Source organism: Amblyraja radiata, unplaced genomic scaffold (genome assembly GCF_010909765.2).
Source record: "Amblyraja radiata isolate CabotCenter1 unplaced genomic scaffold, sAmbRad1.1.pri scaffold_963_ctg1, whole genome shotgun sequence".
Classification (NCBI taxonomy): Eukaryota; Metazoa; Chordata; class Chondrichthyes; order Rajiformes; family Rajidae; genus Amblyraja; species Amblyraja radiata.
The window spans coordinates 24196-39712 of record NW_022630958.1 but is presented as its reverse complement, the minus strand read 5'-3'; the positions used below and the strand labels follow the sequence as shown (position 1 = coordinate 39712).

At 44.3% G+C, this 15517-nt stretch overlaps 1 long non-coding RNA gene across 1 annotated transcript; it reads left to right on the top strand.

The window, feature by feature from the left end:
* The first annotated feature begins 15175 nt into the window (after nucleotides 1-15175).
* On the top strand, nucleotides 15176-15298 carry LOC116970508. Its single transcript, XR_004411165.1, has 2 exons — nucleotides 15176-15216; nucleotides 15254-15298. It is a non-coding gene; the product is annotated as an uncharacterized LOC116970508 (long non-coding RNA).
* Nucleotides 15299-15517: the final 219 nt, after the last annotated feature.

The window sequence follows — 15517 nt, the reverse complement described above, 5'->3', positions numbered from 1 at the left end:
TTCATGGACCCGCAAGATAGCTTTCAGTTGCGAATGAGTATACTCCAAGAGGCTGGTATTCAAAGGGACATTGTTGAAAGGCTTGAAAACATGATAAGACTATAGAACCCTTACATTAATTCATTTGTGATGGCGATGGATAGAATTAGAGATTTAACGGAGGCATCAATCGTTATTGATCCCAATTATCGGCCACCTTTCCAAAATGAACGGAGGTTTATCACGCAAACTGCAAAATAAGTTGCCGTCCTCATAGCAAACAGTAATGAGCCTGCGGCAACATCACGCCACGTTGTCTTGAGAAGAAGTGGAAGAGGAGGAGCAGAAGGAGGTCTGCAAATCATTTCAGAGTCCCATAGGTCTTATGACAGCTTTCAATACATCCTTTTCTTTACACGTGGTGATGACGGGTGGCATTTACAACTCCAAATGAGTACCGGCAGAAAATTGACACTAATGCGATATTATGCATATAGGATCATGAATCGTGACAATGAATTCAACCAGCTTATGAGAGGAGGACGACTCTTCCAACAATAGTTTGTTAATATGGCGGCTAAAATGGAAAGTGATAGACTGAATTATATTCGCATGAATCCGGTATCGTTGAGGTCAATGACGTACAAAGGACTGACGGACGCATTACATGATGATGATGACTTGGAAAACATTGGAAGGCGCATCATCCTCTCTTCAACATTTGTCGGTGGTCCCAGATATATGATGGGACGATGCCAGGATGCCACGATGTATGTTCGGAAGTATGGTACTGCTGCATTCTTCATTACAATGATCTGCAATCCAAATTGGAGCGAGATCCGACAGTGCCTCTTTCCAAATCAGCAGCCGTCTGATAGACCGGAATTAATAGCAACAGTATTCATGAAGACCATCACTGGACCAGATTGCTTCTTTGAAAACGGTATTGCTTTCATCTTGACTATGGAATATCAGAAGAGAGGCCTGCCTCATTTCCATTGTCTGCTTTGGCTTGATGAAGCGAGTAAGCCAAGACCTCAACATTATGAAAGATTTGTGCAAGCTGAAATTCCAGACCAACAAGCAGATCCTGAGCTGCATAAATTGGTACTCAAGCACATGATCCAAGGACCGTTCTGCAAGGCCACATCTCCATGTTGGAAGGAAGGAAGATGCACCAAGAGATTCCCAAAGCCATTTGTCGAAAGCACAATGTATGGAGATGATTCGTATCCTCTGTACCGGAGAAGATCTCCAGCCATGGGAGGATTTCAGGGACATCAAGAAAGACGTCCGTTACAGACTATTACTTCTAATTTGGTTTTGCCCTATAATACTGAACTATTGAAGGTTTTCAAATGTCACCTCAACGTCGAAATATGCTGCTCTGTACAGTCAATCAAATACGTCATCAAGTACACCTTGAAGGGATGTGATCAGGCAGCTTTTGGAATTAACGTAAATGACGAGATTAAACAGTACCTGGATGGAAGATACATTGGTCCTTCATAGGCAGGGGCATCAGTCCATGGATTTCTTACTCATGAGAGACACCCCCCTGGCATTCGACTTGATGTACATCTACCAGACCAACAACAAGTATTTTTTGATGCTGCTCAGCAAGGGATGAATGATGGAATGGCGAGAACCACTTTGACTGAATTTGTTCGATTGAGTTCTGAAGATCCGTTTGCAAGAACACTATTGTACGTTGATGTACCTCGATTTTATACATGGAGCAGCAAGAGATTGCAAAGAAGGAAGGTTGGGAAGAGAGTGGATAACTTCCCAGGTATTTTTGAAGTCAGCGTTCTTGGACGAATATGTAATTTCTCCAAAACACGGTGACCTCTTCTACATGAGACTGCTTCTGCATCACGTGAAAGGACCAGTGTCTTTCGAGTCCTTGAAGACACATAATGGAGTAATTCTTCCTTCCTTCAAAGACGTCTGCAGAGAAAGAGGTTTGTTGGAAGCTGACGACCATTGGCAACAAACAATGGAAGATGCTGCGATGACAAGACTCCCCAGGGCAATCAGGGATTTGGTTGTTGTTCTGCTGACAAATACTGACATCAATGATCCTCTACAATTATGGGATCGCTTCAAGAATTCAATGTCTGAGGATTATCTTGAAAGCGAGCGAAGAAGAAAAAAGTGATCGGAATATCACAATTGATGACAGACATCGTGATCAGGCTCTGTTTTATATTCAGGCCAAGCTTGAGAATTGCAACACAACACTGGAAAATGTTTCATTGCCTCAACCAAGAAATGAAAGGATGAACATTGATGGTGAAAATGTTGATTTACTTAATGAATTGAATTACAATAGATCAGAACAACAGCGATTTGTTGATGAGAATGAGCCTCTTCAATGATTTTCTATGATTTTTATTGACTCACCAGGAGGAACAGGAAATACATTTATCATAAATGTGATCCTCTCCACTGTTAGAGCTCAAGGTCAAATTGCCATTGCTGTAGCATCGTCTGGTATCACAGCCACATTAATGCCTGGTGGAAGAACTGCACATTCACGATTCAACATACCTATCCATGTGACGGAGGATTCAATGTGCAACATCAACAGCAACTCTAAAACGGAAAATGTCTTCAGGAGAGTGAAGCTCATTGTTTGGGATGAGTGTCCAATGATTAGGAGGGAGTGCTTTGAAGCGGTGGATAGAACTCTTCAAGATGCATGCCGCAAAAAGGATCATTTTTGGCGGAATTCTTCCCATTTGTTGTGGTGATTTTAGACAACTCCTTCCTGTAGTGAAGATGGGAAGTGATATTGATGTTCAAAACGCCTGCATCAAGACATCGTACTTGTGGCGGACTTTCACAAAGTTTGAATTGAAGAGAAATATGCGATTGACCGAAGGAGAGGGTGAGTATTCTAAATTGTTGTTGGATGTGGGAGAGGACAAGATTGCAAAGAATGAAGACAATGAAATTAACATTTCAGAAGACATGGATGACTGCATTAATTATATCTATCCGGCATTTGACCATCCTGCAACATTATTATCTAACAATTGTATCTTGGTTCCTCACAATGATACGATGAGAAGAATCAATTCTATGTGTGTCAGACGCTTCCCTGGAACAATGAGGGAGTACTATTCTTTCAATTCTGTCACTGACGGAGCGAATTCAACTCACTTCCCAACGGAATTCCTCGATTCAGTCGAGATCTGTGGATTACCACCACACAAATTGGAGTTGAAGAAAGGATCTCCAATTGTTTTAATCAGAAATTTGCAACCCTCAAAGCTATGTAATGGAACGACGTTACACAATGGAACAGCTACACAATAATCTCATCGTTGCTAGAATCAACATGGTGGCCTACAAAGAAGAGATTGTTCTCATTCCGAGGATGAAGATAAATTTGTCAGAAGATGAAAACATTACCATTAGGCGGAGCCAATTCCCTATTCTGTCGAGTTTTGCGATGACAATTCATAAGACACAAGGACAAGCCATGGAGAAGGTCTTGATTTACCTTGAGAAACCAGTATTTCAACATGGCCAACTATATGTTGCTCTTAGCAGAGGAAAAGTGAAGGAACAAGTAAAAGTGTTCCTGAAGGATGGGACATGAACCAGGAATGTTGTAATTAAACAAATGCTTTGTTGAGCAATGACTGCTGCAGTAAGTGCTCATTTTTTCCTAGTCAATGAAAGAACGCAAAACTGAACGCAACAAGCGATGCGAGAATGAACCGAATGTCCAGAGTTTCGATACTTTTGATGATTGCTCCTCAGTTCAACAAGGGATGTTTAACACAGGAATCACATTTCTGCACACAAAAGTTTTAAACGCTGCCTCAGAAAAAGCTTCAAGGACACATTAAGTGACATGTAAAATCTTGTCAGTTGCATTTGATTTTTGGATAGAAAGTTGCTGGAGCTGTTCTCATGCTTCATGATAAAGCTTGCAGATGGATTATTTGCTGCAAGATATAAAACCACAGGCTTGCACATCTAGGGTATATGTATCAGGTACAGTTCAATTGTTGAGTCAATTATTTAGTAAATGATGATTGCCGAGATATTGATGTTTGAGGATTTGGTGTTGGTAATGGCATTGAGTATCAAGGTTATATGGTTAATTTCTGCCTTGTGGGAAAGTATCGTTACTTTTTCTGCTGTTTGACATGAGTGTGACTTTCCACTTTGGTCTATTGTCGAGTTATTTTGTTTGTAAGCATTGACTGCATTTTCTCAGGAGTTGCAGTGGAATTGAAAATTCTGTAACCATCAGTGAAAATGAACTTCGGATCTTAAGATGGATGAAAGGTGAGTATTTGAAATTATTTGGGACCCGTGCATTGTTTTTTTTAACCCTTGATACAAATTGACTTTAGTTTTATCAGAATGCCCTAATACCATGCAGTTCAAATGCTGCCTCTTTGTCTACAGCTGTCACTGTCGCCTCATTTCTGGATCCCAGATATTTAGACTGAACGGCTTTGGGATCTGCGAGAAATAAAAGAAGGACAGTAGGGAACAAGCAACACAACAAGAAATTGATAGAAAACACCGAAATTGGTATATGATAGCAAATCTCTTTTTTATTTGTATGTTGATGGATTGACAGATAGAAGTTTTTAAATATCTACATTGTAATAAATATCTCCTTTTTTAAATTCATGCCCAGAAGCAGGAGCAAACACGTTGCAGGATGGTCAATGGACACTGTAAAGAGATGTTGAGAAGCAGTATGGAGCAGCAGTGAACAAGAGACAGAACAAGAAAGGACTGAACCTCTTGAGGAGCTTCAAAAATTAATGGAAGTTTGCATGGAACAAGAGACACAACAATAAGCTTCCAAATTACATACAAAATGGTACATAATTGTGTAATGTTTTTTTTAAATTATAGATTTGCATATAATTGATATAAATGCATTTATATAGATAATTGTCTTTAGAAGTTTATAAATGTCTACAATAGATGAAATTACCTTTACAAGTTTATTAATATCTACGTGATAAATATATTTCTCTTTTTTTTACATCATGCAAAGAAATGGGAGCAATCGAGTTGCTGGATGTTCAAGGAACAACACGAAGCAACGTTGAGAAGCAGTAATGAGCAGAACGGCACAAGAGACGAGAGGAAGTTGCCAAAATACAGCCAGATCGGTACACGATAGTACAATGTATTTAGAAGTTTATACGTATCTACAAAAGATAAAATTGTCCTTTTCATTCATATGTTATTGGCTTAATATAAGGAATGAAGACGCAACAAGAAATAACGTTAGAAATTTCTCCAAAAAAAGGAATTCAAGACAAAAGTAATGAACAGCCGTGACAAGAGAAACAATGTCTCGAGGATCAATGAGAAAGAACACAAAACAGAGGGGAGCAAGAGACACAAAAAGAAATAACTGAATGTCGAGGATCAACGAGAAAGAACACACAACCTGGAGCAAGAGACACAACGAAAATGAACATAACTGAATACATGTTATCTTTACCATTTAAATTGTTGTATTTTAAGTTATATACATTTTAAGATTTAATATATCACTTTTCCACTTGCAGCGCCTGTCAGCCGCTCTCTCTCTGCTCTCACTCTCTTTGAACTTTATCTTTTTCTCACCTCTCTCTCTCTCTCTCTCTCTCTCTCTCTCTCTCTCTCTCTCTCTCTCTCTCTCTCTCTCTCTCTCTCTCTCTCTCTCTCTCTCTCTCTCTCTTCCACTGTCTGTGCACCCACTCTCTGCCCCCCCCCCCTCTAGACGCACCTGCGAGGTGAGGGCTATTCGTCAGTGGATAGGGTGGAGATGGGATAAAAGAAGCCAATTAATAAAATTAAGTAATATCAAGGGGTGTGATGAGTGTGTGTGTTTGTGGGTGCCAGATTCCCACCCCGCAACCGTGCTTTTGAGGAACAGACCCAAGAGGGGGTGGTTAGTGTGAGTGTGACACCGCAGCCCCCCCCCCCCCCCCCCCCACCTCCGCAAACGCGCTTTGGGGAAACAGACTTGGTCTGCACTTGGTCTAGTGGTTCGTAAAATTAATATCACATCTCTCTACGTCCTTCGTCATTCCAGAGAAGGGGATCCAAGTTTGCCCATGTTCTTGTAAATAATACAGTCTAATCGAGGCAGCACTACAGTAAAACCCATCTGCATCCACTCCAGAGCTAACACGTCATTGCTGTAAGGAGGCTGCCAGAACGGCACACAACACTCCAAGTGAGCCCAAACCGAAGTATGAGAGAACTGCATCATGACCTCGCGACCTTTGCGATGAAAGCCCGCAAATGAAGGCAAGCATTCCATACGCTTCCATTCCCAATATTTCTGCTTGTGGTGCCACTTTCAGTGAGCTATGGATCTGGACACTAACAGCGTTCTGCACATTAGTGTTGTTAAGAGTCCTGGTGTACACCTTATGGCTTCGCCTTACATTAGCCTCCTAAAAGGCAACATCTCACAGTTACCGGGATTTAAATCTATCTGCAATGATTTGTCTGATTGTACACAAGGTTCTGCAGATACCGGTTTACAAAAAGACGCAACATGTCAGGCCGGCATCTCCGGAAAAATGGGTAGGTGTCATGACGGGACGGGACGGGACACTTCTTCGGCCACAGGAACGTTATGTGCCCAGTTCTGTTCACCAGAAAAGGGAAATTATTTGCTAGCAGCAGAGGTAATTGACAACAACGTTGCTTGGCGGCTGGAGGAAGGATTAACTATACGGATGCTACTCACTTTTCTTTTCGAAGGGGAAATCTGAGCAATCTATCAAATTAATTAAAGTCTGAATCACGTGTAAGGTACACAGGAAATTGGGCGGCCCATTGGCGCAGCTGGTAAAGCCGCTGCCTCACAGCGACCAGATTTTGATTTAAACTTCGAGTGTTGGCTGTGGGGAATATCCGTGCTCTCCAAGTGACCGCATCGGGTTCCTCCGTTTTCCTCCAATATCCCAGCGATGTGTGGGTTTGTTGGATAATTGCCCTCTATAATATTTCCCCAATGTACAGGGAGTGGACGAGAAAGTGGAATGAAATAGAACTAGTGTGCACGGGTGATCGATGGTCGGCATGGACTCGGTGGGCCGAAGTGTCGGTATCCATGCTGTATCATTCAAAAAAATAACTATGGGCTATAGAATCAATGCAAATTAATTTATAATACATGCAGGGACAGTAGACTAGAAAGGACAATAAAGCAAACGTGGATGTCTGAAGGATCTGTGAGCGGGCATATCTAATCGCACTTTTGATTGTGCCTTACATATCATTGTTCCGGCATTTTCTCCTTGTGTGTGTAGATATTATCCAATTTCTTGAAACATTAAAATAGCATCCTAAATGCAGCAACAGTTTACCCAAGAGCAGGGGTAGAAACCAATGCTTGAAATACATTTGTCTGAAAGGATATCAAGAGCACTCCAAGATAGGCGGCACAACAAATAATAGAAGATGACATTGGGACGTATTGGTCTTTCTTCGCTGCCGTGAAAGGATGGGTTAAACAATCTCCAACGTTCCAATTTTCTATAAACCTACACAATAACATAACGATTGGAACCATCCGACAGGCGACACTGCACCTTTGTAAAGGAAATGCTTCAACAATTTCCAACATCTCGCTTGTCTGTCAAATGGCGTCAGCGAAGTTGCACGAAAAACTACAGATAGGAATGTTGGCTGCTTGTACCCGGAAGTCTGGACAATGCTCCTCTTTCTTTGCACCTCAGACCGCTACACATTGTGCTGACATTGTCGTCTCTTAAAGTGAGGGATTACAAAGTATTGTCGTTAGAGCGTGGATAGAGTGGATATGCCACTAGCCGGAAAGTCCACTAGCGGGAGAGCTCTGGAACTCAGAATATAAGGGTGTTCCATTAGGAAGGAGATGACGAGAAATTTCTTTAATCAGAGGGTGGTGAATTTTTGTAATTCATTGCCACGAAAGGCTGTGGAGGCTAAGTCAATTGATATTTTTAAGGCAGAGATAGTTATATTTTTGATTAGTACGGGTGTCAGGGTTTATGGAGAAAAGGCAGGAGAACGCCGTTAGATGGAAGAGATAGATCAGCCACGATTGAATGGCGGAGTACACTTGATGGGCCGGATGTCCTAAATCTGCTCCTATTACTTATGAACATAAAGTTATAATGCACGACTATATTCCACTGCCAGTGTCCTGTATTGCATGGGTAAGGATTTTCCATCATCCCAACAGTCTCAGCTGAATGTCTAAATTCGTGAGTAGCATTTTAGAAACTGCTTAATGTTTGGGGGTTTTCCGGGTGTTTCCTTTCCTTCGTGACGTTGCAAGTTTTAGTAGTTGGTTATAGTTTTTGTCCATTAATCCTAAAATCGCTCCCTACCGACAGAATGTATGAGCGCACATCAACGATTAACACGTGGAAACTCGACGATTTCTGCAATCTACCATTTACTTTCAAGAGACACTTTCTCCAGATTGCAAAGCACAATATTGCCCTCTGCATTGCACGGTTACATATAATGTTTCCAACTTCGGTGTGTCTGTCTACCGTCTGTGGTAATTTGGGCACAGGCACAGCTACTGGAGACTTTGCCTCATATTATCACACCACAGGTGCAATTCTGACCTCGGATGTTACCTATGTGGAATTTGTCTATTTCTCCCTGTGGCATCGTGGGACGTCCTGCCAGGGGTGGAAATGGAGGGAGATAGGAGAGTTGCGTTCAAGAGGCTTTTAAATATGTACATAGATATGCATGGGTACTTCAAAATTACTTGCTGCAGGAAGCGGAAAATACAAATCGATAATGAAATGTATGTACTTAGAATTCTATTTATTTGATAGACAATTACAATATAATATATCTTTATATAGAAATTGACTTTTCTGGTAGTTATTATGCAGTAGCCGTCGATAGCTTTAATTCCAAACATTTTGTTGTTTAACAAGCTTGCACGGGTATACCACAACCAGTCTCTCAAAGCATTTAATGATGGTGGATCTCAAGGCCGCCAGACGGCAGTATTTGAAGCATGAGATCTTGCTTTTGTGGCAACGGAATGAAGCTGCACTTCTTGAAGCAGGCGGGTACATCAAAGTGGAGTAGGGAGAGATTAACGATGGCCAAGAACACTCCCGCCAGTTGGTCCACGCAGTTCCCAAGGAGGCGGCCATGGATTCCATATGGAACCGTAGCTCTCCATGGGTTCACCCTCAGGAAGGCCGTTCTTACGTTTGCAAGTCACCTTTGGATAGGGGGCCAGATGACATCGTCTCGTTCAAAGCGAGCATTGAATGCACTCATTTCGTCAGCGAGGGCCGCACTATCACCCACGGTGTTGCTTTTCACAATGGCAGGCAGTGACTAGTGGGGTACCGCAAGGCTCAGTGCTGGGACCCCAGCTATTTACAATATATATTAATGATCTGGATGAGGGAATTGGAGGCAATATCTCCAAGTTTGCGGATGACACTAAGCTGGGGGGCAGTGTTAGCTGTGAGGAGGATGCTAGGAGACTGCAAGGTGACTTGGATAGGCTGGGTGAGTGGGCAAATGTTTGGCAGATGCAGTATAATGTGGATAAATGTGAGGTTCTCCATTTTGGTGGCAAAAACAGGAAAGCAGACTATTATCTAAATGGTGGCCGACTAGGAAAAGGGGAGATGCAGCGAGACCTGGGTGTCATGGTACACCAGTCATTGATAGTGGGCATGCAGGTGCAGCAGGCAGTGAAGAAAGCGAATGGTATGTTAGCTTTCATAGCAAAAGGATTTGAGTACAGGAGCAGGGAGGTTCTACTGCAGTTGTACATGGTCTTGGTGAGACCACACCTGGGTATTGCGTACAGTTTTGGTCTCCAAATCGAGGAAGGACATTATTGCCATAGAGGGAGTGCAGAGAAGGTTCACCAGACTGATTCCTGGGATGTCAGGACTGTCTTATGAAGAAAGACTGGATAGACTTGGTTTATACTCTCTAGAATTTAAGAGATTGAGAGGGGATCTTATAGAAACTTACAAAATTCTTAAGGGGTTGGACAGGCTAGATGCAGGAAGATTGCTCCCGGTGTTGGGGAAGTCCAGGACAAGGAGGCACAGCTTAAGGATAAGGGGGAAATCCTTTAAAACCGAGATGAGAAGAACTTTTTTCACACAGAGAGTGGTGAATCTCTGGAACTCCCTGCCACAGAGGGTAGTCGAGGGCAGTTCATTGGCTATATTTAAGAGGGAGTTAGATGTGGCCCTTGTGGCTAAGGGGATCAGAGGGTATGGAGAGAAGGCAGGTACGGGATACTGAGTTGGATGATCAGCCATTGTTGCCTGACTTCGTCTTGCGTCCAGCTATAATATTCAGGGCTTGCCACAACTCTGCGGGTGTTCGCCTGATTACACTGGGACTCAAGGTTGGCTCGGTGTTATCTCGTGACATTTTTGGTGACTTTGTCAAGACCACAGCGAGCTTTTTTGTAACCACTCGGGGTCGTTTGACTTATGTAGAAGTCTCGTCCTCTACCTGGGACAGTGTCCACTGACCGGCATTCAGAAAAGTTCAGTACCGGCTCTCCCTGCTTCAGTTTTTGATTGCACGCCGGGAGTAGAAGCACAGCTAGGTGATCAGACTTTCCGAAATGTGGTCGAGGAATGCAAGGGTAGGTTTTTTTTGTGGTTGCGCAACGGTGGTCGAGGGCTTTCTCGCTCCTGGTGGGACAAGAGACATGCTAAAGTACTTTGGCCACCTCATTGAGGTTGCCTTGATTGAAGTCTCCGGCTACAACGTCCAAATGCTAGGGGGTGATTTCTCTCGTGGATGTTGATGGCGGATCACAGTTAATTCAGAACATTCTTGACATGTTCATTGGGAGGGGTGTAACCTGCTACGACAAAATAGTTGAGATTAATTCCCTCGGCAAGTAATACTCTGGCACTTCGCATTCAGATATTCCAGCTGCCGGAAGCACCAGCTCGCCAGAAATGCCATGTCTGAGCACCAAGATATATCGATTAGGCAGCAGACCTCAACGCTCTGAACCTTGACCGAAATCGTCATACGGTCCATCTGGTGAAGTGAGTAACCCTCGGACATGATGGTATAGTTCGGTAGATCAGCGGTGAACCTTAAGTTCAAGTTCAAGTTCAAGTGAGTTTATTGTCATGTGTCCCTGTATAGGACAATGAAATTCTTGCTTTGCTTAAGCATACAGAAAATAGTAGGCATTTACTACAAAACAGATAAATGTGTCCATATACCATGATATAAATATATACACACATGAATAAATAAACTGGTAAAGTGCAAATAACAGAAAGTGGTTATTAATAATCAGAGTTTTGTCCGAGCCAGGTTTAATAGCCTGATGGCTGTGGGGAAGTAGCTATTCCTGAACCTGGTTGTTGCAGTCTTCAGGCTCCTGTATCTTCTTCCTGAAGGTAGCAGGGAGATGAGTGTGTGGCCAGGATGGTGTGGGTCTTTGATGATACTGCCAGCCTTTTTGAGGCAGCGACTGCGATAAATCCCCTCGATGGAAGGAAGGTCAGAGCCGATGATGGACTGGGCAGTGTTTACTACTTTTTGTAGTCTTTTCCTCTCCAGGGCGCTCAAATTGCCGAACCAAGCCACGATGCAACCGGTCAGTATGCTCTCGACTGTGCACCTGTAGAAGTTAGAGAGCATCTTCCTTGACAATCCGACTCTCCGTAATCTTCTCAGGAAGAAGAGGCGCTGATGAGCTTTTTTGATAATTGCGTTAGTGTTCTCGGACCAGGAAAGATCTTCAGAGATGTGCACGCCCAGGAATTTGACGTTCTTGACCCTTTCAACCATCGACCCGTTGATATAAATGGGACTGTGTGTCCCCATCCTACTCCTTCCAAAGTCCACAATCAGTTCCTTGGTTTTGCTGGTGTTGAGGGCCAGGTTATTGCGCTGGCACCATATGGACTGTTGCTCGATCTCTCTTCTGTATTCTGACTCATCCCCATCAGTGATACGCCCCACAATAGTGGTGTCGTCAGCGAACTTGATGATGGAGTTCGCACTGTGGTTCGCTACGCAGTCATGGGTATAGAGTGAGTCCAGCAGGGGGCTGAGCACGCAGCCTTGAGGTGCTCCCGTGCTGCTTGTTATCGAGGCTGACACATTTCCACCAATACGAACAGACTGTGGTCTGTGGATGAGGAAGTTGAGGATCCAGTTGCAGAGGGATGCGCAGAGACCCAGTTCTGCGAGTTTGGTAACCAGTTTGGAGGGGATGATTGTGTTAAATGCCGAGCTGTAATCAATGAATAACAGCCTGACATATGAGTTTTTGTTGTCCAAGTGGTCCAGTGCGGAGTGGAGGGCCAGCGAGATCGCATCCACCGTTGATCTGTTGTGGCGGTATGCAAACTGCAGTAGGTCCAGATTTTTGTCGAGGTAGGAGTTGATTTGCTCCATGATCAACCTCTCAAAGCACTTCATCACCACCGGCGTTAGTGCCACCGGTCGATAGTCATTGAGGCACGTCACCTTACTCTTCTTGGGCACCGGTATAATTGATGCCCTATTAAAGCAGGTGGGGACCTCAGACCTCAGAAGTGAGAGGTTGAAAATGTCCGTAGAAACTCCCGCCAGTTGGTCCGCACAGGTTTTTAGAACACGACCGGGTATACCATCAGGACCAGGTGCTTTTCGGGGGTTCACCCCTCTGAAGGATTACCTGACATCGGCCTCTGTGACTGAGACTGAAATGCCATCACAGCGAATGGGGGATCGGGAAGGCACATCAGTATTCTCCCTGTCAAAGCGTGCGTAAAACGCATTCGTCAGGGAGTGATGTTACACCGACATTCGAGCTGCCTCCTGGTTTTGCCTTGTAGGAGGTGATTGCATTCAGGCCCTGCCAAAGCTGCCGAACATCTGTCTCGTCCTCCAGTTTGGAGCAGAAGTCCCTTTTGGCCTTTTTGATGGCCCTACCAAGGTCGTATCTGGTCTTCATGTAGGCCACTTTATCATTGTAGGTGAATGCCCTGTGTCTGGACTTCAGGAGAATGCGGATAACCATATAACCATATAACAATTGCGCTCTTTAATCTCAAAGTTCATCCAAGCTTTCTGATTGGGAAACACTCGGAAGGTTTTTGTAGGGATGCAATCCTCCACACATTTATTTATGAAGTCTGTAACGACTGTGGCATATTCGTTCAAGTCCGTTGCCGAGTCCTTGAACATTGCCCTGTCTACAGACTCCAAACAGTCCTGGAGTTGTTCTTCTGCCCCCTCCGACCAGCTCTGTACTGTCCTCACTTCTGGGGGTGCGCTCTTTAATTGCTGCTTGTAGGCAGGAAGAAGTAGCACCGCGGTATGGTCGGACTTACCGAAGTGAGGGCGAGGGATAGAACGATAGGCATTCTTAATGGTGGTGTAACGGTGGTCGAGGGTGTTAGGTCCTCTGGTGCAGCAGGAGACATGTTGGTGGAAGTTGGGGAGTGATTTCTTGAGGTTCGCCTTATTGAAGTCCCCAGCAATGGTGGTAAATGCCTCGGGGTACGTGCAGCCCCTCCAGTGCCAGACGGACGTCTGCCTGGGGTGGGATGTAGACCGCGGTCAGGATAATGGAGGTGAATTCTCTCGGGAGGTAGAAGGGACGGCACTTCACCGCCAGATGTTCGAGGTGTGGAGAGCAGGAGTTGGACAGGACTGCCACGTCTGACCACCACGCAGAGTTGACCATGAGGCAGACGCCCCCTCCTCTCCCTTTCCCAGATGCCATTACGGTCCATGCGGTGGATGGAGAACCCTTCAGGCTGGACCGCTGAGTCTGGGGAGCTGGGGGTGAGCCATGTCTCTGTGAAACAGAACACAGAGCATTCCCTCAGCTCCCTTTGATAAAGCAGTCTTGCCCTTAAGTCCTCCACTTTGTTTTCAAGGGACTGTACATTAGCCAGTAGGATAGTAGGGAGAGGGGGCCGAAGTCCCCTGCGCTTCATTCTGACCTGAAGTCCTGCCCGACGGCCACGTTTCCGGACACAATGGCGGCTTCTCCTTTGTTTCCAGGTACAGTACTTGCTGTATGAACTGTGTGAAATGGAGCACACGTCACTCTCAGTTCTCTGAGGTAAGTCAGTTTCGATTTAGGTTCATCAAACATGTTTTCCACAGACTGCACATAATCTAGCAGGATGCCGGGGTGTGGAGGTGTTAAAACCACTTTGTTTCAGCCTCACTGCGCACAGCGATCTTCGCTAATTTCCTCACCAGGTCGCCGCATTTCGGCCCCATGAGTCAGTTCGCTGACCTGATGTCTAAGCGGGAGTCCCCGATAGATGAATAGCCGTCCACGATGGGGACTTCGGGCGCTTTTGTGGGCCGGGTATCCGTCCAGACTGGCTCCAAGTGATGATACATCTCTATACCACTTTGGGTAGGCCATATTTTGAGGATTGTGTGCAATCCTGCTCGCCGCCTTGAGCAATGACATGGAGGTGGAGTCAGAAAATGTTTATCAGAATGCTGCCTGAATTGGAGTATATCAGTTTCAAGGAAAAGCTGGACAAACTTGAGTTGTTTTCACTGGAATGCCGAATGTTGAAAGGAGATCTGATATCTATATAATTAAAAGCTCCATCTTGACCACTTCCTGTCAATATTGATTTTAGAAAAAAACTATACCCTGTATCACTGTGATTTTTGGCCATCTTACTCACAGTCCGCCTCCGTTGAGTAGGCCCCGAGGGTTTTACCCATCGCTAAAAAAAAAAAAAGTTATGAGTGTTTAAAAAAACCTTGAGAGCCTCTCGCCTGTCAATCACCGCGATGGTAACGCCCCTTCCGTGGGGGGGGGGGGGGGGGCAGGACTACAAACCGCGGATGCCTGGACGTGACTCTCTGCAAGAGCGCGAGGGAAAGGCCATGACTCTTATTCTGCTGTGAGTCTACAGAACACTGAGAGTCTATTGAAATGTGAGTCCGCCCTTTATGTGCTTTATGTGGTTTATGTGTTTTATGCGGTTGTATGCTTTATGTGGTTAACCCTTTATGAGCATGCAACAAATGATTTGTTAGCCAGCAATGTGCTAGCAACGAATGATGATTTGTTAACACTCAATATGCTTGCCATAAATGATTTGTTAGCCAGCAATGTGCTTGCAATGAATTATGCCTTGTTAACCTTGTATGTACTTGCAATAAATGATTTGTTAGCCCTTAATGACAATACAATGAGTTGTTTGGCCTGCTGCCCTGCCTGTGCTTCAAGCTGCAATGCTTTACTAGGTCCAACTGTGTTTTGAAGGAATAAATGTTTTATCAGGTCCGACTGTGTGTGGAAGGACTAAATGCTTTATTATGTTCGACTGTGTTTGGAAGGAATATATGCTTTATTATGTTCGACTGTGTTTGGAAGGAATATATGCTTTATTATATCCGACTGTGTTTGGAAGGAATAACTGCTTTATTAGGTGTGACTGTGTTTACTCCAAAAGTCCCGCTCATTTCGTTAGTTCCGCTTACTGGACAGGTCGTGCTGATTGCGTAATTTCCGGTGAGTGCAGAGGTCACGCTGATTACGGTAGTG